Below are 26,527 nucleotides of genomic sequence, written 5' to 3' on the forward strand. Positions count from 1 at the left end.
ATTTAGGAGAGACATATAATTGTATATAGGCGTGCATTCATGCACAGAGATTTTTAAGAAGATGCTGGAATGTTTCTTTGTCTATTTTTTGCTAGTGTTCTCTGAATGTGGAATGATAAAGAAACTAAAGAATATGAAATATTTACTAATTTTATTTGCATTTAAGTTTTAAAGATCTTTTATTAGTTGAAACCGAAGTTAACTTTTTAAATTATTTATGGTAGCAATAATGCATGTTTTTGTTATTGAACTATATCTCTATAGTTCGTCTAGTGAACAAAATCCTCCCTCAGCTAATTATAACTTACAGTATTTTCCCAGCAGCCTTACAATCAAATTATTCAAAATTGCATTTCTTTATTGCATATTGCTAAAACCCAAGACAAGCAAACATCAAGATAATAAATAATTATTTATTGCAAATTATTACCTAATATATAAGATTAACAGCTTGTAACGATTAAGATTAATACATGTGGTAAACTGTATTTATTATACTTATTCTGTAGCAAATATCTTTGTATAAAACATATGTTTATGTATTGCAATTAATGAGAAAAAGTGTAAGATTAACAATTTATGCTGTGTGTTGTTTTTAGATTTATGCACACTGTAAAACTTATTTATTGCACTTATTAAAAGTATTTAATGATGGATTTTTAGATGCTATATTTTTAATGTGCAAATATAAACTAAAGGAGTATTAAATTACAAAATGGAAAATTATAACTGAAGTCAAAGGATCTAACTGTTTTCTGCTATAAATCTACTTTAAAATGATCATCATTGGAATTACAGAATCTTTAAATTGTGGCCTTTATAGTACATAATGAGTTGTGATGAGTTATCCTTTTTAAAGGCTTTTTTCATCATTAGAACTAAACTCAACATCTTGCTCTTAAAGATAAATGTAGCTCATAGTATAAACATTGGAATCATTTCTTTTTATGATGAGAAGTTAAAGTAACATTTGCAAGAGGAGAGAGAGCAAAACCAGACGACTTGTAGTGCATTGCAAGGAAGGAACTGGTCTTAACAAAAAGAGACCTCTGCTTTGTCTTTGAAAAAGTACAATTATTCCAGTCAGCATAATTTGACACAGAAAATGTTCTGTAACATCTGAATATTTTTTCTTTGGGGGGACATAGCTCCCAGCACGTGTAAAAGTGGGGTTTACAGTTGTACAAAAAATTCAATATCTACTTATTTGTTTTTGCTAATAGAAACATCTGCAGTCCTTCAAATCTGTTAGTGATTAGTATCTAGAATAATACCATTCCCTCAGTATTTAATGATAAAAAATACTGAGATACTTCATACAGCATTTAAAAATCTGTTATGCATGTTTTCTTTTTATTCTAGAAATTCAAGGAAACTAAATATTTTGGTGGTGTGTGTTTCAGGTCAGGTATAAACTCAGTTTTGATGATGCCCTCTACATAATCATGGTTACTGCAAGACTCTAGAATCTTCTCACCACTGTAATTCTGAGATTTAAGAAATGAATGTTATGATTTTTCATCAGTAATTTATACTGACACAGTCACACTGCTAAATACCCTGAGCAGATGAACCAAATAAGCAGTTTTGTCAAATTCCATTTTAATAAATATATAACTTGTAGAAAGGTTTACAGTTATTTTATATTTAGTGAGTTGTACGTATACAGTATGTATTTTTTAAAATTAAATGGAACTTTCATTGCACTAATGGGTTACTTTTAAATAGATTTTAAAGAGTATTAAAAGTATTGCAGTGTAATGAGAAGGAATGCCGAAGAATGGCAGATAATCTGGTTTTCATTTTTAGAGGTATTATGAGTAATTACTCACTTTATTATTTTTTCAAGCACCTTGTGCTGAGATTAAATAATTTTACAGTGTTCTGGCTAATACGCTAGACAACTGAAAACGGCTTCTGAAAACACAAGCAGCAATTGTATTTAAAATCAGGTAAGAATGTAATTATTTCACTGTTTATGTTAATTATAGTGATGGAATGAAAAATATAGGGGAAAAAGTGTTGTTTTCTGATTAAAACCCATAAAAACTATAAAGTGAAAATGAATGTGTAAACAAACAACTTCTCTCCCCCATCCCTTCTGTATTCTGGAACAGAAGAATATATCCTTTCCATTATTCCTGGAAAATGGCTTTGATTTTAGGGAGAGGTTTTTTTACACATTAAAATATTGATGCCTTAAATAGTTATGTTTATGGTTATAGCTGGTGCTGTTGAGTAAAAAAAAAAAAGAGTCCATTTTCTGTATATAGCATTTCAAATAATGCTTTATTCATTGAAATTTTTCATATATCCCTGTATTGCAGTTTGATCTTGCTGTCAAAGTCAGCAGTATTTGGGTCTTCTCCATACAGTTCTTGTATTTGCAAAAGTGACTCTACAAAGTCTTGTTAAAGCAGAGAATATCCCTTATGGTTACCTTAAATGCCATATATCTAGAAGTGCAAGTTATGCTACAGTCCTAAATTAATGACCGTGGTTTACTATTTCTGATTAACTATAATCTCCTATTTTGGACTGTCTATAAGCTCTGGAAATGTATGCACTAGAGCAGAGGTTCTTAACCTTTCTACCTCCCCTGAAAGTGAACTTCATGTTCACACCCCCCTGGGAGCCATTTTGTGCACAGCCTAGCCCCGCCCCCTCACCTGACAGGAAGCTAAGGGGCATGGCTAGAACTATAAGAACTCTGCCAGGGAACTCAGTCAAGGCCCAGCCTCTGAGGGAGACAGAGGCCTGTCCAGAGTTCCTGGCTGACGAGGCTGAGAACTGGCCCGGGCCTCCCACAGCCGCTTTCCCTCAGGCCAGCGAAGGCTTCCCTGTCTGGGCTGCTGAGGCCTGGTTAAGCCGGCCAGCAGGGCCACCCTCTGACCTAGAGGAACCCAAGGCTCTACTGGTGCCTGACGATTCAGAGGACCGGCCTGAGCTGAAGACCTGGCTCGAACCCCGAGGCCTGCCTGAACCCTGGGACCAGTTGGACGCAGCTGTCTGAGCTAATTCCCAAGTCCAACGGCTGGTGGCGCTGTGGGGTGAGTGAACCCCTTTACAATGCCTAAATTAATAATGTAAGCTTTTTACTTTGAACATTTTCCTAACAAATGTATGTAATATTTGAAGATGAAGTGCTCGCGTACTGTTATTGTAGTGTGTCGTCACATAGGCCTGATTGATTCGCACTGCTATTGTAGTGTGCCGATCTCTAGAAGTTAATAAGAAATTAATTTTTATAATTTTAATTCATAATATTAATTATGAAGAAATCGAAACTTTAGAATTTTATCTAGTGAGAAGGCAATTGCGATAAATTTTCTAGGAGGCACCTCACACCTCACCTGTATCCCCTTCACACCTCTCCTGGGGAGGTGCACCTCACTGGTTAAGAACCCCTGCACTAGAGTCTCAAGTGCCATTTGGCTTTCTGTGCTGATCAGGGGCTGGATTTTGGATATATCTAACCAAGTAAGAATTCCCCAGTGGTGGGAAATTCATAGCTGATGGAAAACTACTAGCTTTTATACCTGCTGCCTCCTCACCCCCACCATACCATTTCAGAGGAGAGCTCTTTTGTACCTGTGGCATGAATTAGAGGGTTCACAGGGCTGCTCTATTTTACACTAAAACCATCATAGAAATATTCTCAGAATAAGCGAGCTGTAACTAGCTCCAACTTGGCCCTTGGTTTCACAGTTTTATTAATGTTGCTTATCAATGTATTGTCTTTTTGTCAGTCGTCATTTACATGTGATCCTGTGAGATGCTGACTTGATTGGGAATTGTGGGTACTCAATACCTCTCAGGATGAGGCCAAAAGTCCCATAGCAATTTAGAAAACTCACCGTTTAAGCAAGTCCCTTGATTCTGTGTGCATCGTGTCTGTTCTCATTGAGAGGAACTTGAATGTGGTGATTCTGGTATTTTACTTTGAAATGAGAAAAACCAAGCAACTTTTGCAGGTGATCTGTGAAAAGCCATTGTCATTATGCCATCAGGGGGGAAAAAACATTCTTGGATCTCGAATAGTGGGTAAGTCCTTGGAAGATTAGATTTTCTGTGATTGCCATGTGGTAACTTCTGTGCATTAAAAAGGAGAAAACTGTTGAAATGAGTAGGATTTTATAGCATCATTTATAACCAAATTTCATTCTTGCTATCATTTAAGGTTTTTTTTCTTGACGCTTTCTTTGTGCTGGTAAAGTAATGTAAACCTTTTGAGGCAATACTGCCCCAAATGTCAGCTCTTGTTGGATTAGCAAGAAATACCATTGTAGAGAGAGAAATACAGCACTCTTCAAAAATTAGTAGAAATCTGCAATAAATAGCGCACACAGTTTCTGTGGAATCTGAGAATATTTTTTCTGATATTAACATAGAATGAGGACATTTACTTAACAGCTGGTACTATTTTACTTCAGATGTTGAAAGCTTTTGCTATATTCCCCAGAGATTGATTTGTAGTATAAGAGTCTTTGAAAAATATGAAGATCAAATGAAATCATTACTATTTTGTATCTGGGATTCTTTGGGATTATTTTTGATATTCTTACACTGGGATTTATTAGAATAATTGTTAGTGATACATATTTTTTGTTTTCAGCATTGTTCAGACAGCTTTTCTCTTCCTCATTGCTTCTGAAGTAATGTGCACATCAAGGGATATGACATCATGACAACAGGCTGTGTCTCTGGAGAGAGCTTTGTAAATTCTCTTCAGAAAGTGTTGATTGGTCATGCTCTCTGCTTTCTCCCAGTACAGTTTAGACAACCATAGGGAAAAAAAAACCAAAAACCAAGTTAAGCAGAAGTTCTAGCAGCAAACAGAGCTGGGTGTCTAGAAAAAAACTAAAATATTTTATTGAAAAATTTATGAAACTCATGAGATTATTTGAGTATATCCACACATTATATTAATAATGGAACATAATATTCAATAATTTAGTTGCAAAAATTTGGAAAATATATTGAAATAATGTATTCAAATATTATTTTACCAGATCTAACTGTTCAGCCATTTGCCTGTTTCTGGAGAAGGGGAGGAAAGCCCTCAAGATGCTATTATAGTTTTCTCACTATTATAGTTTCCCTTGGCAAACAATATCTGGAGAATTTAAAGTTTTGTTTACACATGTGAACAAAACCAGAACAAACAAAAAAAGACTGTTTTGGTTGGGACTTGGAGGGGCCAAAGGCTCTGCAGGGGGTCAGACTTACCTGTTGGGAACTGTGTTCAAAATTGGTAGTAATACACAGTACGAGATGAACTTGCTGCCTCTGGCTGTGGGTTCAGGCAAAATGTTTGATCTCAGGAAAGAGGGTCAATACAATTCTCTTGGTACTGTCCTGGGTTGTTACTTTGCTAGCTGCCTCTGTGTGACACCAAATTGGGAACATCACACTACCAACCATTACTGTCCATCCTGTGTGGAAGGCAAGAGCTACGGCCAAGAAATAAGTCTTTAACGTTGCACAAAAACATTACATTTTTTGGCTACGTCTACACTGCACAGTTATTTCAGAATAAGCTATTCTGGAATTGTTATTCCAAAATAGCTTATTTTGAAATAGTATGTCTACACTGCAGGGAAGCCTCAAAATTAGTCCAAGACAGCATGTCTACATTAGGGAAGACTATCTCAATTTAGAGCCCCAGGAAGAATAACTTAGAATGTCCCTGCTGAGGGGCTATTTCAAAACAGCAGAAGTGGAGCATCTACACATGCCTTATCTTGAAACAGCTATTTCGGAATAGGCGTTATTCTTTGTGGAATGAGGTTTACAGAAGTTGGAATAAACTGTCTGTTATTTTAAAAATATTTTGAAATAATGGAATTTCTGTGTAGATGCTCACATAGTTATTTCAGAATAATGGCAGCTACAGTAGAGTCCGGATTATCTGTCATTCGGTAATCCAACATTCTGCTTTATCCGATCCTGCAGCTCCGGGGGACAAAGTGGCGCTGCGGCATCAGCGGCTCCAGAGCACGGGGCAGGAGAATGGCCCCACTCGCTGCCCAGTCGCTCTCCTAGAGCCACTGATGCCAATCCTGCCGGCACCACTTTGTCCCCGGGAGCTGCAGGGTCGGATAAAGCGCGGGCCGGGAGAATGGCCCCGCTTGTTGCCCCATTGCTCTCCTGGAGCGGCTGATGCCTGTAGCTCCCGGGGACAAAGTGGCGCCGGCAGGAGCGGCATCAGCAGCTCCAAGGCACGGGGAAGGCTCCAGGGCATGGGGAATCTGATGCTGCTCCTGATGGCGCCGCTTTGTCCCCAGGAGCTGCAGGTATCAGTGGCTCCAGGAGAGCTATGGGGCAGTAAGTGGGTCCGGGTGCCAGGGAGCTGCAGAGAGGGAAGGACCAGGCAGGGATGGGCCAGGTTACAGTAGAGTCCCTATCATCCGACATATTCGGTAATCCTACCACGTATTGGTCCCATTTAGGCCGTATAATTGGGACTCTACTGTATTCCGAAATAACTTTGCTGTGTAGACACACTTTAGGGCCTGGCCCAATGCCCATTTCAGCCAGTCAGATTAAGATCAGGCCCTTAGAGATGGAAGTGACTAAGAATATCATAGACAACTGAAACTGTCTGCATATGTAGGTAAGGTGATCCCAACATTTGGTTACTGGACTATTGGTTGCTTGCATACAGCTGACTGGTTGCATGGTGCTGGTTTTCTCCCTTACATGCTGCTTCTAAATAACAAGAGCACTTACAATAGTATTTTTCTATGTACTATTCTGACTTTTAAAATTCCAGCTGATGTGCAGGAAGGGAGTATATCTCTCTCAGAAGATCAGTATTATTCAAAGGATTTCATCCTGCAGTGCAAGAAGTCTTCTGTAGGACAGGTAAAATTATAATTCCCCCTGATTGCAGCAATTGTAAAATTATAATTCTAGAATGTTAACAAGATTGAAAAAGTGAGGGAATATGAGTTGTGAGTTTGCAAATGGATTGGGAGGTGGTTTAGGAGATGTTTCTAGTAAGATATGGTCCACAATAGGACAGAATCCATGATGTAGGCAAAATATCACCATTGATGATCACCTACATCACCAGTTGGCCGTGACACAAGATTGACACCTGCATGCTTATGCAATATTACAGTTGACTCTATTTACATTTTATTGTTTATGATATCAGTCAGCTTTAGTTATCTCTTACTTACAAAAACATCTGTGAATTAAGTTAAGCCTCTGACACCTGTCCTAGTTTGTGCCCATGGAGGAAATTTTTAGTCATGAATCACATGTTGATCATTTTGGTAAGAGTTCAACCATATCCACTTGTAGCTTGTGCCTGCCTGTAAACACAATAAATCCCAATGTCCTTTAAAAAACTCTTGTTGGAGAGTACCCCTTTTTCTGTAAGTTTTAGAATATATCTTCATTTCATTGTCACTTAACACAATTGGGGCTCAGTGACTTGAAAAAACATTCATATAAAATATCACTTTTGATTATTTTATCAGCAATATAGTAGGTATCTCTCTAAATTATTGAAACATGATATTTTATACTTGGTGAAAGCTTTTTAAGTGACTTGGGTTATTTTTTTGTGATAGTGGGCATAATTTTTAGACCGTCTACATTAAAGTATCATAGACTTAGGAAGAGACTTTCAAAATTAAGTGCACGCAATTGCAGCCATACTTTTACACTAGTCTTGTAAAATTGTCCTCATCAGCTCAGATACACAATCTACTCATTTACCTTATGATCATTGATGAAAAAAGAGGATATTTGGCAAGGTCATAAAATAACTATTTCCTTGGACAAGTAAGCAAATACAATTTCAACTTCTGCTCTCCTAGCTTTGAAAAGCCAGTTTGAATATATGGCATGATATGTGGGGTATAAATACAAATAAGCACAAAACTTTACAAAGTAAAATAAACCTGAAACATATTGGATTAAGAGCACAAAAATAGAAAGTACTTGGTATGCTGAATTTTTCATTTTAAAGGAATTGATTCTCCCTATACTATCCACGTTCTGTTTCTCTGTGTCTGCCCATAATACTCCCCAAGTAGATGAACAGCTCCACATCTTCCAGGGCTTCTCTTCCCAGTTTGATGGTGGTGATGTTGGACTGGTTGATCCTCATTTTCTTGGTCTGGAAGATGTGGAGCAGTTCATCTACTTGGGAAGTATTATAGGCAGAGACAGAGGAACAGACAAGGATATCAATGCTAGTGTGACGGGGGGACTCACCCCCCGCACTCCCAGCCTCGGGAGCTAAGGCACCACGCCCTGTGCGGAGGGTCACCTGGCGCCGGGAGTCCGGCGTGGCGCGGCGGAACAGGCTGCGGAGCTGGGGGAAACTGGCGCGGTCTGCGCGCAGGCACTGGTCGGCTCGGGTACTAGCCAGCGGGCGCTAGGACCCGGGAGTCCGGGGGTGGCCCAAGGAGGGGCGGGGACCGGCAGGATGCCGAGCGGGGAGTTCAAAAGGGCGGAGGGAAGGGCATGAGAGGGGGGAGGCCAGGGGAGAGCAGGGGAGATTCTGCTCTCAGCCTCCTCCACAGGACCCACGAGGACCCACGCCGGAGGAAGTGCGGAGCCAGGATCTGGAGGAGAATCAACCGACGCAGGAGGACAACCCTCGGAGGAGGGGGACTGGGCAGAGATACCCAGTGGCAGTGGCTTTCGGTGGACGGACAGTTCCGAGCGGTGACACGGAGATCCAGGCGCTGATCGAAGCGGATGATTGGGCCGGCGAGCTCGCTGGGAGCCGATTGCAGGGAGTGGACCGTGGGAATGGAGAGGTAGAGGCCGGGAACAGGGGTGACTCGGGGCCGACCAGGGCAGTGGCCCACAAACCGGGGGTGCCCCGTGACCACTGATGGACAACCCAGTTACAGCTAGGATAGGGAAAGCAACAGCTGCATTCAAGACTCTTCGTCCCATATGGAATTCACAAACAATATCTGTGAAGACGAAACTACGAGTTTTCAACACAAATGTGAAGAGTGTGCTCTTGTATGGATTCAAGACCTGGCATACTAAAAAGTCTTCAAATCACAAGCTACAGACATTCATAAACAGATGCCTGAGGTACATCCTTCACATCAAATGGCAAGACTTGGTCACAAATAAGGACCTTTGGAACAGAGCAGGACAAGAAGCACTTGATGCTCAAATCAAGAGAAGAAAGTGGGGATGGCTAGGCCACTCTTTCAGAAAACCATCATTCAGCATAGTCTGTCAAGCTCTCACATGGAACCCACAAGGAAAATGCAAAAGAGGAAGACCTCGGACAATGTGGAGAAGATCTACTGAGATTGAAGTACAACAACTGGGGTACTCCTGGAGACAGCTAGAAGTTTTGTCTCAAGACAGTGTGAAGTGGAGGAGACTTGTAGATAACCTATGCTCCACTTGGAGTACAAGGGTTTAAGATACTATCCAAGTCCCCTTACAATCTGTTCATTCATACATTTGTTACCCTGAAGTTGAAAACTTGTACCCAAGGAATATTCAGAAGACTAGTGTAACTTGACTTGAATGATATAACATTTATAGAATAATATAACCTATCAGCTGTGGTACCTTGAAGAGTTTAGATTTCCATAAAATCAGATGAGAACTGAGGCGTACCAGTGCATTATCCTTCAGTGGAAATGGATCCTTTGTGCCAAAATATTTCTGTAAAATATTATGGTCAGTTGTCATATGATGATAGTATCAGGTAATTCCAGAGCATTGTATCAGTTTGTTGTACACTTGATGGTGCAAATAGTCTTTATTTAATTGCTATGAGTCCACGTTCTATGGTGTTCACTTAAAAGGTCAAAAAAGGGAGGCTGTCAACCTTTGTGGAATTATGGGATAAATGGACATAGAATAACATGTAGAAAAGGCTCTTGCTTAACTGAACAAGTTATATAAAAACTGTTTTCATAATTCCAGATATTTGGTTGCTGCTGCCCAAGAACTGATAGGCACTTCTTAGGAAATCTATCTTCATATAGGGACGAGTTATTCTTAAACTGAGTTAGGGGATTTTGGAATCAGAGAAAAGTTTCTTTATGGTATTGTGGCTAAACTAGAAAGCAAATGATTTATTACCATTATAAAAACTTTTCTGATTCCATATCACTAAATAAATGACAATAGTATTTTAGCCCCTCCAATGTACAAATATAGTTTGTTCTAATTTCAGTTTAAGAAAAATTAGAGCAGCTATAGTTCTCTGAGATTGGGTTCAGACTAGATGGTGGGGGCAGCATCATATGGTAAAGATGACTGAGATTTTGGTAAGGCTATTTCTAATCTAGCCACTGATAAGGGAGGCTGTTCATAACTGGCTGTAGATTTGCTTCTCTTTTTTTTTAAGCTTACACAACCTGCAAGTTTTGATTATAAAGTATTTTGGACTTAACATACATTGCCTCATTAGGGACACAATAAACCAATTTTAATATGTCTCAGTCTGCTATTTTTCGTTGGAACTGTCACCATGGGCCTTTTTTGTCACACTTCATAGCCTGGAATATTTTTTCCTTTATTTTAGCGTGTTTTCATCCCCACATATATTGTGGGCTTGATATTACTATTTGTGGCATTTCATTTAATAACTGCATGTAATATGTCATTGAGTAAAATATGCAGTAAGGAAGGCAAGCTACACATATAGCCTACCTAAACTGTGCAAAAATAAAGACATAAACAGCTGAAGGTGTCTCAATGTGTCATGAAGTAGTAGTGTTCTATGGACATATTGAACCTGATTCTGAATGCTGTTATATGGATATAAATCTGGAGTAATACAGATTTATATCAGGGTAACTGAATGCGTAGCCTGGGCCAATATTCCTAAAAACCAATAAAAATAATGAAAATTTAAATAGATCATCTATTTGTTTAGTTTCAAAAAAACACTAGTGAAAATGATCACTCATTAAAAGATTGATTACAATACATTTCTGAAATATGAATATCCAGATTGTGATTTTTATATTGGAATGTAAACAAAACATAGATGCAATATGCTTCTGCCAACCTAAGCCACGTAGTAGATGAGCTGTTGAAAGTTGTTCATGATTTTACAGTGAAAGATCAGGCTGCTTTAATTTAGGCGTCTAGTTGTGGTTTTATGACTTGACTTTTAGGCACACATTCGAAAACTTTGACTGTCAAGTTTATATAAAGGTTTTAAAACTTTAAGTGGCCCCTCACAAATAATTGTATAAATATGATTTAGCAAAGAACTTAAATGTTTAATTTTTACTACATTCACTTCCATGGGATGGCTTGCATACCGAATATTAAGCACCTGCTTAAGTGTTTGGCTAACCTGGGGCAATCGTCCTTAACTTGGAATTTCCTTTTCTTGCTTTTTTTATACTCATGAAGCATGAAAGTATCTTACAACTTAATTCATTATGATCAATTGTGAATGGAGTTTCTGTTATGCTTATGCTTGTCACACATATAAGAATTTGTTTTTACTATTAAGGGCATGTCTACATTAGGAAATTATTTCAAAATAGCAAAATTAGACATAACTCTTGATTTAGCAAAATTGAAATAACGTGTTGCCACTACAGTGAAGCATCAAAATTAGTTAGAATTATTTTTAAATAGTGTGTCCACAGTGATTGCAGTCTGCCTCAGACTTAGAGCCCCCAGAGCACTTTGGGAAGGGCACCAGGAGAGCAGAGATTTCCTGTGGCTTTTTGGGCAGGCAAATTGCAACATGTGCTTTCAGGGGCTCCTCTTTACAGCTACATCTCATACACCACTCCTCCTCTGCCTCCTCCCTTGCAGAGCATAAAAGGAACACAGTGAACGGCTGGCTAGGGCATTGAAGCAGCTGGATACCAGCACATCAGGAGAGCACATTAGGTGCTGTGCTCATCAGGGGGTCCTTGAGGGAGAGTTTTGTGAAAGACCTGTTGAGACACTCCCCGTGCCTCTCCACAAAGGGCCTCTGCATTCACTTTGTGTGCCTTTTCTCCCTTTCCCCTCCCTTCCCCTTCCCTTCCTTCCTACCTAGCCCCTTCCCTTCAGACTCTCTATTGCGGGGGGTGGGGGGGAGATATACAACTGGGGAAATAACCTGGAATGGGGGAGGGAAGCTCAGGGATGGGGCTGGGACAGGAGAATGCCTCCGGGTGGTTGGGAGGCTTCAGCTGCCCTACAGATCCCATTTCCCTGTGTTCTGGGGCCTTGGCAGCCCCTGGAGAGCTAGGAGAGGAAGTCAATGGGGGGAGGGGGGGTCAGGGAGGTGGCTGGTGGCCTGTTCCATGCACGATGCCATGTGCTCCATCACTGAGGTGAGGGAGGAGCACATGGCATTGTGCTGACAATCCAGCTGGTCCAAGGTGGCCTTCCATTGGTCCTGGTCTGCCTGGCGCTCCTCCTAGTCAGCGGCCCACTCCTGGGGCTCTTCCTCGAGCACCCAGACAAGTGTTTGTAGGCAGGCCATCTGCTCCCACATCAGGTACTTGTGGGTTCTCTTCCTCCTGTGGATACCACAGAGTTTGGCAGATGGTGTGGGGGAAGGGGGAGAGGGAAATGTCATGCTCACAGTTGGTCCAGCTGTGAAGCAAAGTTACCAGGGCAGTCTTCCCAGGAGACACTGTATATGAAGCCTAGCCCTAATCTCTGAGCCGACACCGAAGGTTTCTGTTCAAGACAATAGGTGGGCAAGACAGCCTCTGTGGGCTGGATCTGGCCTGCCAAGCCAGGTGATCCAGCCCACAGCCATCATGCTGCTTCCCCCACCCCAGGCCAATTGAGATCTGGGGACAGAGGAGCAGGTGATATCTCCTACCCCAAGCAAGGGTGCATGGCACAAGGGACAAAACAGCTGACGGTTCTCTCTAAAGCCTAGGGGGTAGAGGGGAAAAGACTTCTCCATCCCCATGCCAGTCAGGGTCTGTGGGCAGGGGAGAACAGGAAGTCTCCTGGCCTCATCCCTTCCACCCAAGGCCCACAATCACTTCAGAAATTTGTGAAGTGGCCTCCCTTCCAAAATTATCTGAACCCTGGATCAGACAATGGCAATATGCTATGAGCAAAGCCATAGGCTGCCTAGACAGTAGGTACTTTTCAGCAGGGGCACAGATGTTCCAGGAGAGCATCGGTCCACCCACAGCCCAGGGACAAACAGGCTTGGGATGATGCTGGCCAGGCCAGGCAGTACGGTGGGCGGGGTGGCTCAGCTTCCTTCTGTCTCCCATGCATGTCGGGTCTGTCAGTGGAGGGGTCAGAACTTCTATCCCTGCCCTCTGGAGAAGGGGGAGATGTTGGGGGAAGATGTGTTTGCGTGCCAGATGCCACTTGCTGGAGAAAGTGCTACTGGGTTCCCCTCCTCTTCTTCCCCCAGACTAGTTGCCATGCATGGGATCAGTTTCCTCTGCATCACTGTGCTTGACTGAGAATGGGTGCTGCCTGAGTGCAGGCATGACCCTGTGCCATGTACAGCATTGCTGTGTAGTTCCATGACCCCAGACCCCTTAGTGGTGGCTTGTAGTGGGAAGGTATCCCACCAGGCAGGCCAGAGTAAGACAAGCCTCTCCAGGAATCGTGTGAGAAGAATCAAGAGATTCCTGTGTGAGAGCGTCATGGAGCTGAGTGCTCTGGACTGGTGCTCTATGTTCACCCACGTACACAGGCTGTTGTGCAGCCCCCAGGCTGAGTAGGCTGAGAGAAGCGGCAGCTCTTGCAGTCTGCCGCCTGCTCCTGCGTGTGTATAGGGGAAGTTATAGAAGTGCCTTCCCCAGGTTCGTCTGAAGCCTAGGAAACCTCCTGGGAGGGCGAGACGAGCTCCAGAGTGAGAAGCAGGTCCTAGCTGGTGGGCATGATCACCTTTCTGGCTGCCTCCAACTCCTCCTTCCCCCTCATCCTCCGCCACCCCACCCTTCTGGAGGCTGATGTTGGGCGTGTTCTAGCCAGATTCTGTGATGGCAGGCAGGGAAGCAACTGGACCCTCCTCCCAAGATGGCATCCTGCTGCTTGTAGTGGCGGCAGCTGTGCGGTGCCACCCCAGAGTCTCCACTTTGCCCCCTGGCCTTGTGGTAGGTCTGCTGGAGCTACTGAATCTTCTGGACCTGGTCCAGAAGTGGCTTTTGTCAGTCCGGTTGGCAGTGGTCTAGCCCTAAATGTCCGCATTCCTCTTTCTGGTGTGGAGAACCAGGGGGTTGGTCTCCTCTCACCAGACCTTGATGAGGTCCAGGATCTCTGCATCAGTCCAGGCCAGAACTTTCCTGCGCCCCTGGCTCGTGGCAACTGAGGGAGGAGCAGGAGTGCTGGAAGCCATGGGAAGCTCTGAGGGAGTGTTGAGATCTGTCATGGCTCTCTTGCATAGCCATCTTTGCAAGCCCTTTTCCTGCTGCCTGGAGTTATAAGCTCTGCAGGCAAAGGGGAGCAGTAGAGATGTCAGGTGTGGCCAGAGTGGTCAAAACTGCAGACGAGAGGCCTCCAAAGGCCAATTATTTTGAATTAGCACAGAGGAGAATCCACATTAATGCTATTTTGAAAGAACTATTTCAAAATTATTCCTTGAGGAAGGCAGGAGTACAGATTTCAAAATAACCGGCCCATTATTTCAAAATAACAGATTTGGTAGTGTGGACACTGCTTATTAATTCAACATAAGGGAACTAATGTTGCTTTTTATTCTGAAGTAACTTCTAGTACAGATCAGAACTAAGAGATACACCTACATATTTTTATTGAGGCTTGGGACCAAAATAATTTAATTCTAGTTTAACATAATGTTATTAAATTACAATACCATTAAATTAGTATTTCAGAATTGTCTCCTCTCAAAACCAAACCCACTCCCAACTTACAAAATCTACCACACATGTTAAATTTATTATTTTTTTATCAAGTTGAAAAGAATGTGTTGCTAAGAGAAATAATCATTTGAAAAATTGAACAAATGGGTTGCGCCCAGGAAAGTTCACGATACCATCTACATTTTTTGTTAGTCTCTAAGGTGCTGAAAAACTATTTGTTGTTTAAGTTTTTCCAGTTATACACTAACACAGCTACTCCTCTGAAACAAGAAATAAAGACAGGTATACGGTAGGTAAGAGGCTAACAATAGATGCTAAAGAAGGAATATGTTATAAAACTAATTTCTGGAAACTGAACTTCTTAATAATTTGGGGCCATACTGTGAGGAATTCCAGTTTAACACATTATATAATGGACACAAAGTGCCAATTCTACACTAGAAAAAATTTGCCATTATAGCTATATCAGCAAATCCTTCTTTAGTAGGCTCAGTTTATACTGTAAAAAAAAAAAAAGTTACGATGATATAGCTTATACCATTTTACCAGGTGAAATAAGCTATTCTGGGAAAACCACTTTTATGTTAATATAACTGCATGTGTGTTAAGACTTTTGCCTGTACTTCCAAAATCACTCCATCACACCACCAAAAAGTCCAGCAAAAAAATCTCCCAACCTACCTCCACAGATGTTTCTAATGTAGACCTGGCCTAAAAGCATAGTTCTGCAGACCTGAACCCAAAGTTTGCATTAGAATCTTGATCTGGATCTGAACTTTCCGACATTCCAAGACAGAAGCTCAGGTGCTGCAATTTCTGCCAGTCTCTAATATGTACTCAGAGATTTAAGGGAACTATGCCATTGTAATCTCTATACTATTGCCAGAGGTCTGCATACACCTTTTTTATTTATTTTAAGCTCATTTACTTTTCATAGATTTTTTTACCTAGACTTTGAGGCTGCATTAGCCTCAAAGTAAAATAAAAATATTTTGTTGAACAAATTATCTGTCAGTTATAAATTTGATTGAATCATATTGTATGTATCTCTACAAAGCTGCATTGTGCACAAGAATTAAACCAAATCTATCTACCCTGTCTATATTTGACATGGTTTCTGTACATTATATTGCTCTTCATTTATACTTCTCTATGTAAAATGTGTGAAAAAAACAGAGTGGGTATAATTTAAGTTATGAGTACTTAACCAATAGAATAAACATTAGAATCACTGAACCAAAAAATTCTAGTTTCTACAATATTTGCACACAAAATGGTTTCAGGTTTAAAAATATACATTAACTGGATATGTCAAATGAAGACACTAATTTATGTGCTGTCCTGAAACAGATAAAAGTAACTTTTTTGTGGTACTGAATTTATACTAAAACTTTGGTTTAACTAGGGTAAGTTGAGATTCCATTAAACACCTATGGACCTGTTCTGAGTTTTAAAATCACAAGCCTTTTTTATCTTTTGTTGTTTTCCCACAGTAAGACAGGAGCATGGATTCCTAAGAATGACCAATATATGGTTTTTCATTTGTTGTTGTAGTAATGGGTACACCTGGATGTGAATTTCAGATGTGCACCAATTTTCTTTTCTAAATAATTCTATTGATGGGAAAAATTTGTGGTGTGCCACATCAGTACCTGGGGAAATTGTAATGGGGCAAAGGCTTCTTCAGGGTTAATAGAGAGTAAATAATATTTCCTACAATATTTACTGAAGAAAAAAGGTGGAAAGCTATCACCAACATGCTCAGTTGTTGAAAACCCATTTTGCGTATGATTCATGATAAAAAATGACCTTGTAATACTGTCATTGACACTGATAGTTACACAATCTGCTGCCTAAGTTACAGCCGCACAATTTAAAGCTGCCTGGGGCTACTAACTAATGCACACAACATTACAACAATGTTAAGAAAATATCTCAGAGAAAAAAAATGTGTACATTATGGCAGAAGAGGCATCACTGAAAACATTTAAAGGTAGACTGGACTCAATGTGAGAAAATATACAGTGGCACATCCTCTGTTGGCATGGAGTTGACAAGATGGCCTGATGCAGCTTTTCTGTCTGTAGGACCCAATATCATATATATTTTAAAGAAATTAATTCCGCCATCATCCCCCTTTTTATCCAGTTTAGCCCTCTGTATCCCTAACATACCAAACAGGTTTACTGAGAAGAGTGTCAGATATTAAGAAGGGAAGACTAAAGATACCACAAACTATGATACTCTTTCATTTAAATTACACAGAGATCTAAGTTACATGGAGTATAAGCAGGGCTGCCAACAGAATTGCTGGGACCCTCTGGGCCTTGGCCCCAGCCCTGCTTGTTCTGTCCCAGTCTGTTTTTCTGACAAAACTGTTTTTCTGACAAAAGCCAGTCGTTCAACGTTGCATGGCCTGTGACATCTGGAGTTCTGGAGGTGTTTTAAACAGCATGTGGCTCTGGATATTGCCATGGTAGTAGCCAGGGACCTTGGGCCCTTCTAAATTGCCAGGCTCTGGGGTGGTTTTGATCACCCTCACCCTCTGAATGGCAGTTCTGAACACAAGTGAGATAAGAAAAAAGTCTTAGATTGCCTCAGTGGCATATGAATTGTCCTGTCCTCCTCAGACACTATAATTTGTACTGTTATGCATCCTATCCTTGAAAATGACGCTCACATTAATACAAACAAAGCTTTTTTCCTCAGCTATGACGACGTCATGTGACGTTTACTTAGAAAAATACATTTATTTTGCAGCTTAAATAACTTCTCATGGATTTAGTTAGTTTTTAAACATGTTCAGAAAGGTTTTGAGAGCATCTAGAAGCATTTCTTTATTACCTGCTTGGGAAGGTTATAAAGAAATTGATATCTGTACTATTCAGATTCTTCCACTTTGGGTGAAATAGCAATTGACTAAACTACTATTATTATGCTAGTGGTACTAGAGCATACACTGAAACTATGTTTTTTTCAACATAGCACAATGGAGGACTTGAACGGAACTTGCATGTTCAAACTGCTGCACGGAGCTTGGAAAACTTATACAAGAATGCTAATCCATTTCTAATGTCTCATGAAAGGGAGACAACCTATTCCTATTGTTACTATGAATTGTATTGTGACAGTGCCTAAGCATTTTAGCCATAGATTAAAACCTATTCTGCCTAGTCTGTGTCAGTGTTTTTAACCTTTCCAGGCTGCCTGGTACTAAAGCCCGAGTCCTGCTACCCAGGGCTTAGCTTCATGGAGCCCCCTGTGGTATGGTTGCTGCCCACTAATACCTGATCTGCATGTGTGAAACCCCCCTAGGTTGAGAAACTCTGATCTAGATGAATTGATGCACCCTCTGGAAAACCTCTGTTACACTGAGGGATATGCATACCCCGTGGTTGAGAACTCCTACTTTATTTTAATTCTCTTAGTTGCATAGTAAGAAAGTAAAGGTCAGTTTTATGTGGACATATTAGTCTCCTCTTTTTTTTTTTTTATTGTACTGTGCTATTTTAATCCTTATTCCACATGACTCTCTTTTTCTTATTAATGGAAGGAAATATAAATGATCATGTTAAATAGTTTCAAGAGTGGTTCCTTTGTACTGATTTGTATTTTTCTTTTCTTGGGGGGGGGGAGGGGAGAGCGCAGGGACATGGCTAGCTATTGCCATAAAATTATCAGATCACTTAATTTTGAACCTGTTTAAGTGAATAGTTCAAAAGGCCAGGGAAGGTGCTTGTTTTGGTGAAAAATAAGTAAATTGAGGATGCAGTGCAGAAGGGTGATCTTTTTCGATTTAAAGAAAATAAGTGTTTAAAAGAGAATATGCAGAAAAGGTTGGTTTTCATCAAAACCTGAGGTGTGAATACCTTTTCTCTTGGGTAATGCGGCGGGGTCACCAGCCCCGCCCCCTTCAATCCCAAGGCCTGGTCCTCTAAATACAGGCCCAGAGGCCTAGTCCTCTGGATGCAGGACTAGTGGTCTAGTCCTTTATGGGATCCCCTTGTCATCTGGGAGGAAGGGATTGGGGGGCCCGGGCCCTCCCTCTCCACAGAGCCCCAACCCAGGGCCCTATCAGTGGTGGGTGGTTTCCACCACTGGCTCAGCGGGGAGTTCTCCCCAAAACTTGATGAACCCGATGGGTCCTCTTCTGGTCCCCGCCCTGGGTTGCTTCCTACCCCCTCGCCCTGTCCGACAGCAGTCCCACCTGTGGATGCGGGTCCAGCTACAACAGCAATGTCAGCAGGCGTGGCTTGGGAGACAGCAGTGACCGGGGCAGCAACGGCTTCTAGGGGGGGCTGCACAGAGCATCCGATGTTGCGGTCTGGCTCGTCCTGGAGACAACAGTGGCGAGGGTAACTGGTCCAGCCCCTCTTGGTCCAGCTGCAACGGCTGTGGCTCTGCTGTCTGGAGAGGAGCTCCTTCCCCTCCTGCTGCCAGCCCCAACTGAGCAGCCCTGCAGCCTTTTTTACTGGGACTACACTGTGAGCATGCCCTGTAGGGCTGCAGGGAAGGGGCGTATTCTACCCAATAGGCGGGCTCTCCACCCCCTTGTTCAGTGTGGGGCTGGCCAGCCCCGTCACAGATGAGTAAAGTATATATTTATTGCACTACCATATGAAGCACTGATAGGGGATAGTGGCTTACTTCTCAGTTCACTACTGCTTTCCATAGGGACCAAAATCGCTTGGAATTTAGGTGATTTTTGCTGGTTTTCTGTGAAAGTGAGCATAAGAAACAGGAGTAAAAATCCTACCAGACTGATGTCTGCAAAGGAGCAGATATGAGGCAATTCCCCCTTCTTTTTCTTAGAGAGTTCCCAGTTGTCTCTCTATTTTTGTTTAATCTTTACTCATGTTAAGATTTTCTTGAGAAGAATCACCAGTATCAGTGTTATCTGGCAGGTCTGTTCTCTACAGTTCTCAAGAAAGGCTGGGTTTGATTTGGCAGTATCAAAATAGGTGACACTATCTTTATATGGTTAAAAATAATAGACAAAATCTGTCATCAGTGTGAAGGTGAACTTCCGTTGCAATGTCCATAGGAGTTTTCTTACCATCTTATCTTTGTTCAACAACCTAGATCGTGAAACAGTTGTCCAAAGGCAGATGTGTCCAGCATAACATTATAAACCTGAATATCTCATAGCTCTATTACTTATTCTTTTATCTACCTTCAAATTTGGCTTTCTCCTGTGCCCATGATGGGGGGAAGAGGGGGAGAAGGGGGAGGAATTTTGCCAATGAATTTAAAGTTGATAGGTTTGGGCCCTTTCAACAAAATGAGATTTGTTTGGGATAATCTTCGACGTTGTGGTATTAGGCTGCTGCTTCAATGTCTTGGGTATGCTTACTAAAGACTCATTAGAGAGGTATATTGTTATTAGAAGATGGCTTGTTAACTTTATGTATGTATCATTTTTGAATAGCACCTATACATTGTTTGGTGGAGTTTATGCAACATATCCTTCCTCTGTAAAAATGTAGACCCCATTGAAAAATTAGGAACCAAAGTCTTGAGAATATATTTTAACCCTCTCTTTATTTTATAATCATCCCTAGATGATTTGAATTCTTAGCTTCCCCTTCCTGTACCCCCTTTCAAAAAACAGGTGTCCTTTCAGCAGCAGGTTGTATCCTGATAGTCACTTTCAACACCCTTTTAAAAAAAAAAAAAAAAAAAAAAAAAGGAAGTTATTTGAGCTATTGAGCAGCTCCTTGTTTAGTTTAAGTATGGCAGTTTGGGACAGAAAGTATTTGAGAGAGGCACATACTGTTGCCAGAAAAACAGCATGACATTTTGGGGGCAGAGGCAATTTAAACTGTCACTGTTTCTTCTGTGCAGGAGGCCAAGCTGAAGAGTGATTGTTAGGATCTGTGGACCTTGATATCTTAAGTCTTTCACTCTCCAACTCCCTGACCTCATCTCCCATCCATGGTGCCTTTTTTTTTTTTTTTGGTCTCATGAGTAACTCCTCCTTAAGGCATCCATTTGTAATGAGCTGCTGGCTATTGCAGAGTACATGTCCTTTCCTCACCCAGGAATAATCAGTAAAGATTGGAGAAAAGGTCACATGAGGATCCAGTCATACTCTACTGTCATTAGATGGCTACTTATCGATTTAACTTTACTTCTGAAAGTGCTGTTACCTTTTCAGCTGAAAGATCTTGGCTTCTCAAAAGTTTGAGAGTGCTTTTTGAATAGTAACCTGTAGTACTACCATTAATCAACTTATGATTAAAAAGGAACCTAATGTAATAAAGGTTTGATTAATCTAGGCCTGTAGATAATTGATGAAGCCACTCCATGAACTGGATTTTGTGTGTGGATTGGATGGACTTGGCAGGATGAGGTGGAAAAATACTCTATAGCCTAAATGCTTGTTTAAATAAGATATTTTATACTGTGTGTTTTTATATATGTGGATACAAATATTTGTTGATTGCCATTATCAAAAGACAGAAGCAACATCATAATAGTCTAGATGATGTGTGCAGTAACCTTTTATTATCCAGAAAAGTTGCAAGAATTATGCACTTGATATTTCAGTGTTTGAGCTTGCTACAGTAAGCGAGACTACTAGTGACTTTAGGAAGAAGTCAGTTGAACCCTTTGGTACATTCTGTTCTTGAGAGTGATTATCATGAAGTGACTGACAATAGAGTTGTGAGAAATTAAATAGTAGAAGGTCTTTCATGATATGTAACCCTTCTGCCAGGTAGGCCCGGCAGCAACCAGGGCCGGGTTCAATATCTAGGGGTCTATCTCACACAGAACCGGCTCGAGCCCCGACCTAGTAACCTGTGAAATTCACACACCCCTGGGCGCCTCTGAGAAGCAATGCTTCCCCACTCACAAGCACAGAGTCTGAGTGTAGGAAAGAAACATTTAATGAAACAGAGAGAGAAGTCATACGGTATTAACTTGGGAAAATACCACAAACCAAGTTCATAGCCCAAACATGAGCTAACCCCCCCCAGCCAAGAATCACCCGCAGTCCCAAAGTCTGACACCCCAAAAGTCTCTGTCCCTGGTTAGTGCTGTCCAGAGTCCAAAAGTTCACCTGCAGGGTTTTACCTTTCAACTCACCTCTCCGTAAGATTCTGCTGTAGTCTTTAACGTGAGCCACTCCGCCATGCTCCAGCAGCTTTCTCATTCCACTCCACCAGATGCTCCGCTGGTCACCTGCTGCCACTCCTACCGTCCGCACCGCACTGCTGTCAAGTATCAGAGGGGTAGCCGTGTTAGTCTGAATCTGCAAAAGCGACGAGGAGTCCTGTGGCACCTTATAGACTAACAGAAGTGTAGGAGCATAAGCTGTTGTGGGCAAAGACCCACTTCGTCAGATGCATCTGACGAAGTGGGTCTTTGCCCACGAAAGCTTATGCTCCTACACTTCAGTTAGTCTATAAGGTGCCACAGGACTCCGCGTCGCTACCGCACTGCTGGTCGCCTGCCATCGCTCCTCGCCTGCCGCTGCTCCTACCAGCCATGCCACGCCGCTGGTTGCCTGCCGCCGCTCCTACTGGCCACCTGCCAGTGGTTCCCACCAGCCACTCCGCTGGCTGCCACTGCTTCGCTGGCTGCAACAGCCAAACCAGTGATTTCAGCTCTTTAGCCACCACCTAGACTGGCAAAGGATTCCAGCTTCCACTGGACTAGCAAAAAGACTCCTCTTGGAGTCTGCTTTAGGTCTGCCCTTAAAACAAGGGGGGAAAGGGGCAAGTTGGGCCAGTCTTACAGCTCACACCTGGCAGGTGTGAAGCAGGCTGACTCAAGCCCTTTAACTCTTCCCCCCCCCAGCTCAGTTCACTCAACTCTGGAAGGGGGGAGGCTTGTTCCTCAGAGACCTCTTACAATGATGAAGCAAAATGCAGGACTATGTAGCACTTTAAAGACTAACAAGATGGTTTATTAGATGATGAGCTTTTGTGGGCCAGACCCACTTCCTCAGATCAAATAGTGGAAGAAAATAGTCACAACCATATATACCAAAGGATACAATTTAAAAAAATGAACACATATGAAAAGGACAAATCACATTTCAGAACAGAAGGGGGATGCGGGGCGGGGGGGAGGAAGGAAGGTAAGTGTCTGTGAGTTAATGATATTAGAGGTGGGGAAAGTTAGATGTCTGTGAGCTAATGGTATTAGAGGTGATAATTGGGGAAGCTATCCTGGTAATGGGTAAGATAGTTGTGGTCTTTGTTCAATCCGCCCCCTCGGAGAGTGTCGAATTTTAACATGAATGACAGTTCAGGGGATTCCCTTTCAAGTGCAGATGTAAAAGGTCTTTGTAGAAGAACGCAGGTGGTGAAGTCGTTGAGACAGTGTCCTTTCTGTTTGAAATGGCAAGAAATAGTTTTTTCTTTGTGATCTTGTCTGATATCTGTTTTGTGGGCATTAATCCTTTGGCGAAGTGTCTGAGACGTTTGTCCAATGTACATAGCAGACGGAAACCATCTTGTTAGTCTTTAAAGTGCTACATAGTCCTGCATTTTGCTTCAGCTACACCAGACTAACACGGCTACATTTCTATTACTATCTTACAATGATGGCGTCTCTCCTGCAAGCACTGGTGGCATGTTTTACAGTTCCCACATTTTAGGGGTAGCATAATTTGTGACCCCCACAACAGCCCCAAATTATTTACAGGACACCACATTCCATTCCAACACTGATCTTCCATCAGCCCTGGCTGAATTGGATTTACATAACCACACCTCGTATTCCTTCCCCCTCCTGGCATGAGCTGTATTTACATACCCTCAGTTAACAGTTAATTATCTTGCAGAGCTAAACAATTGGAGTCAGCACACCCACCCACAGGGCAGCTCTCTCCTTTTAGCTGGCTGATAACAAGCAGTAGTTCAGCCCCTGCTTACAATAAATGCAAAAAATGGCAACATGTGGCAAGTATGTGAAAGACAAAAATAATGATTTGGCAAGACAAACAATGTACTGGTATATTAGGTTGTTGGGATATCCTGCATCATGGTGTTGTGACAAGAATTCCATTCTGCATATTTGAGCTAAAAGCAAGATGCCTTGGAACTATAGGTTCAAATTGCAGTGGGGCCAGCTCATCCCTTCACCCTTTAAAAGCAGATAAAAGTGTTTGTCATGTAGTTTACTAGGCTAATTATTGAATTAAGAACTATAGCCATGGGGCTTTCTAACTGATGACATCCTGAAGTGGTCAAGGTGTATATAGCTGGTTATGAAGAAGTATTGGACTGAAATCTATCAGTTGATCTTCTATGGCTAAGATTCATCTAAGAGAAGGTGTGTTTTGAACTCAGCTTAAATATGAAGCATTTTGGCTTGTACTCTGGACTGTTTGAGCTGTTCATGATATAGTTAAGGGTAGGGATGGCCAACCCATTCTGGGCAAAGAGCCAAGATAGCAGTGAATCCAGTGTGAAGAGCTCGGGAAAAATTGTAGAGCAAAAAAAAAAAAAAAGACCGCCCCTTTAAAAGGAGCCCCCAGTTGTGTTTGGTCGAGCAAAAACAAAAAACAAAAAAGGCCCTGCCCTTTTAAGAAACTCATTTTAAATATGTTTTTGAGGCTTTTTGGCCACAGCAGGCTCTCGCCGCCTCTGCCACCATCTTTATTTCTGCAGCTTTCATGACCGCGTCAGACGGCTCCTCTGCCCAAGTCAGCACAGGGAACTGGGAGGAGAGGGCCGTTTTGGGGAGTGCGGGGGCAGCTTTCAAGCCAGGAAGGGTAGAGGGGGGCTCCACAAGCCGCACCTGGTGGGGAAAGAACCGCATGTGGCTCGTGTGCCTCAGGTTGGCCCCAGCTGGTTGAGTGAATTTGCAAGGACTCTTGAGATGTATGAGAAGGACATTCCTACTGAAAACAAAATAATCAACCTGAATAACAAAAGCAGTAATATTGTTCTAGGAGTACGTATGGTATTTTATATTATAAAGCTTTCCAGGTTGACATACTGATATCCTTCCTTGGTAATCTGATGGTATCAAACAAAGGACCAGCCTTATTTCTGGCATGCCAATAAAGTCTGGCATGTCAAGAAAGGTTTCTTAGGGTATGTCTACACTACAGCGCTAATTCAAACTAACTTAGTTCGAATTAGTTAATTCGAACTAAGCTAATTTGAATTAGCACATCCAGACTTAAAAACTAGTTCAAATTAGTGTTTTGCTAATTCGAACTAGCATGTCCACACGGAGTGGACCCTGAACCGAGGTTAAGGATGGCCAGAAGCAGTCCTGGCAGGGCATCAGATTAGGACTTAGAGCGTGGAGCTGCTGCCTCAGGCTAGCTGAGGGCTGTGCTTAAAGGGACCCGACCCCTACCCTGGACAGACAGTTCTCAGGGGTTCCCTGCTTTCAAAGCAGTCCTGGCTTGGAGTGCCCTGAGTGCCCACACTTGGCATATCACAGCACTCGGCCATCAGACCGGCTGCACTTGCTGCAGGCTGCCATCTGGAGAGAGAGGGCAATCGGGGGGCTGCAGGAGAGCTTCCACCCTGAGGAGCCCGCAGAGCCACCCCAGTCGCTCGTACCCCATTCCTCCCTCACCTCCTTCCACTTACCCCTCCCTAGCCCCCCTTCCTGATGTAAAAAATAAAGGACACGTGTGTTCAAAAATAGAAACTCTCTTTATTGAACAAAACTCAGGGAGACTGGGAAAAGGAGGTGGGAGAGGGGAAGAGAGAGGGTGGGAGAGGGGAAGGGCAACTAAAATGATCAGGGGTTTGGAACAGGTCCCATATGAAGAGAGGCTAAAGAGACTGGGACTTTTCAGCTTAGAAAAGAGGAGACTGAGGGGGGATATGATAGAGGTCTATAAAAGCACGAGTGGTGTGGAGAGGGTGCATAAAGAAAAGTTCTTCATTAGTTCCCATAATAGAAGGACTAGAGGACACCAAAGGAAAGGAATGGGTAGCAGGCTTCAAACTAATAACAGAAAGTTCTTCTTCACAAAGCAAATAGTCAACCTGTGGAACTCCTTGCTGCAGGAGGCTGTGAAGGCTAGAACTATAACAAAGTTTAAAGAGAAGTGAGATCAAGTCATGGAAGTTGGGTCCATGGAGTGGTATTAGTCAGGGGGTAGAAATGGTGTCCCTGGCCTCTGTCTGTGGAAGGCTGGAGATGGATGGCATGAGACAAATGGCTTGGTCATTGTCTTCGTTCCATCCCTTCCAGGGTCCCTAGTGTTGGCCGCTGTCGGCAGACAGGCTACTGGGCTAGATGGACCTTTGGTCTGACCCAGTACTGACATTCTAAGCTCAGGGCTTAGGGTTGGGGGTCTCACTGGACCACCTTGATTTTCATGCACACCTGCTCCTGGGTGGCCATGCTGGCAGCTATCCTGCCCTAGATGGCCACTTTCCTGTGCCTAGTGTGGAGGTCGTGGATGAGGTCCACGATGTCTGCACTAGACTAGGCGGGCGCCCAGCTCTTGCGGTCCTGGGCAAGCTCCCGGGAGCCGCCAGCCTGGTCCTGGGAAGAGGCGGAGGGCTGGGTGGCAGCGGGTGGCTGGCTTGAGCCGTGCCAGGTGCAGGGTCTGCTGGCTGGGTGCTGGCAGGCTTGCACCTGGCACGGGCACCGTAGCCAGCCCGTGCCCCTTTAAGGGCTCCGGGGCCGGAAGGGGGGCAATAGGGTTTCCCTGGTGGTGCCCAGAGTGGCCACCAGGGAAAGCTGGGGAGGGCTAGCCTCCCACTAGTTCGAATTAAGTGGCTACACAGCCCTTAATTCGAACTACTTAATTTGAACTAGGCGTTAGTCCT

At 42.6% G+C, this 26,527-nt stretch overlaps 2 long non-coding RNA genes across 4 annotated transcripts in view; one reads left to right on the forward strand and one right to left on the reverse strand.

Annotated features, from left to right (window-relative positions):
• Positions 1-26,527, forward strand: part of LOC112545491 (uncharacterized) — a 186,179-nt gene that overhangs the window by 85,534 nt on the left and 74,118 nt on the right. The gene's annotated exons all lie outside the window — the stretch shown is intronic.
• Positions 1-26,527, reverse strand: part of LOC142831070 (uncharacterized) — a 57,440-nt gene that overhangs the window by 918 nt on the left and 29,995 nt on the right. The window contains exons 2-3 of the long non-coding RNA XR_012906697.1: positions 21,858-21,985; positions 3,858-4,092 (exon numbers count right to left, since the gene is read on the reverse strand). This is a non-coding gene — a long non-coding RNA (uncharacterized LOC142831070). The remainder of the gene's footprint in view (positions 1-3,857; positions 4,093-21,857; positions 21,986-26,527) is intronic.

Source organism: Pelodiscus sinensis, chromosome 12 (assembly GCF_049634645.1).
Source record: "Pelodiscus sinensis isolate JC-2024 chromosome 12, ASM4963464v1, whole genome shotgun sequence".
Classification (NCBI taxonomy): Eukaryota; Metazoa; Chordata; order Testudines; family Trionychidae; genus Pelodiscus; species Pelodiscus sinensis.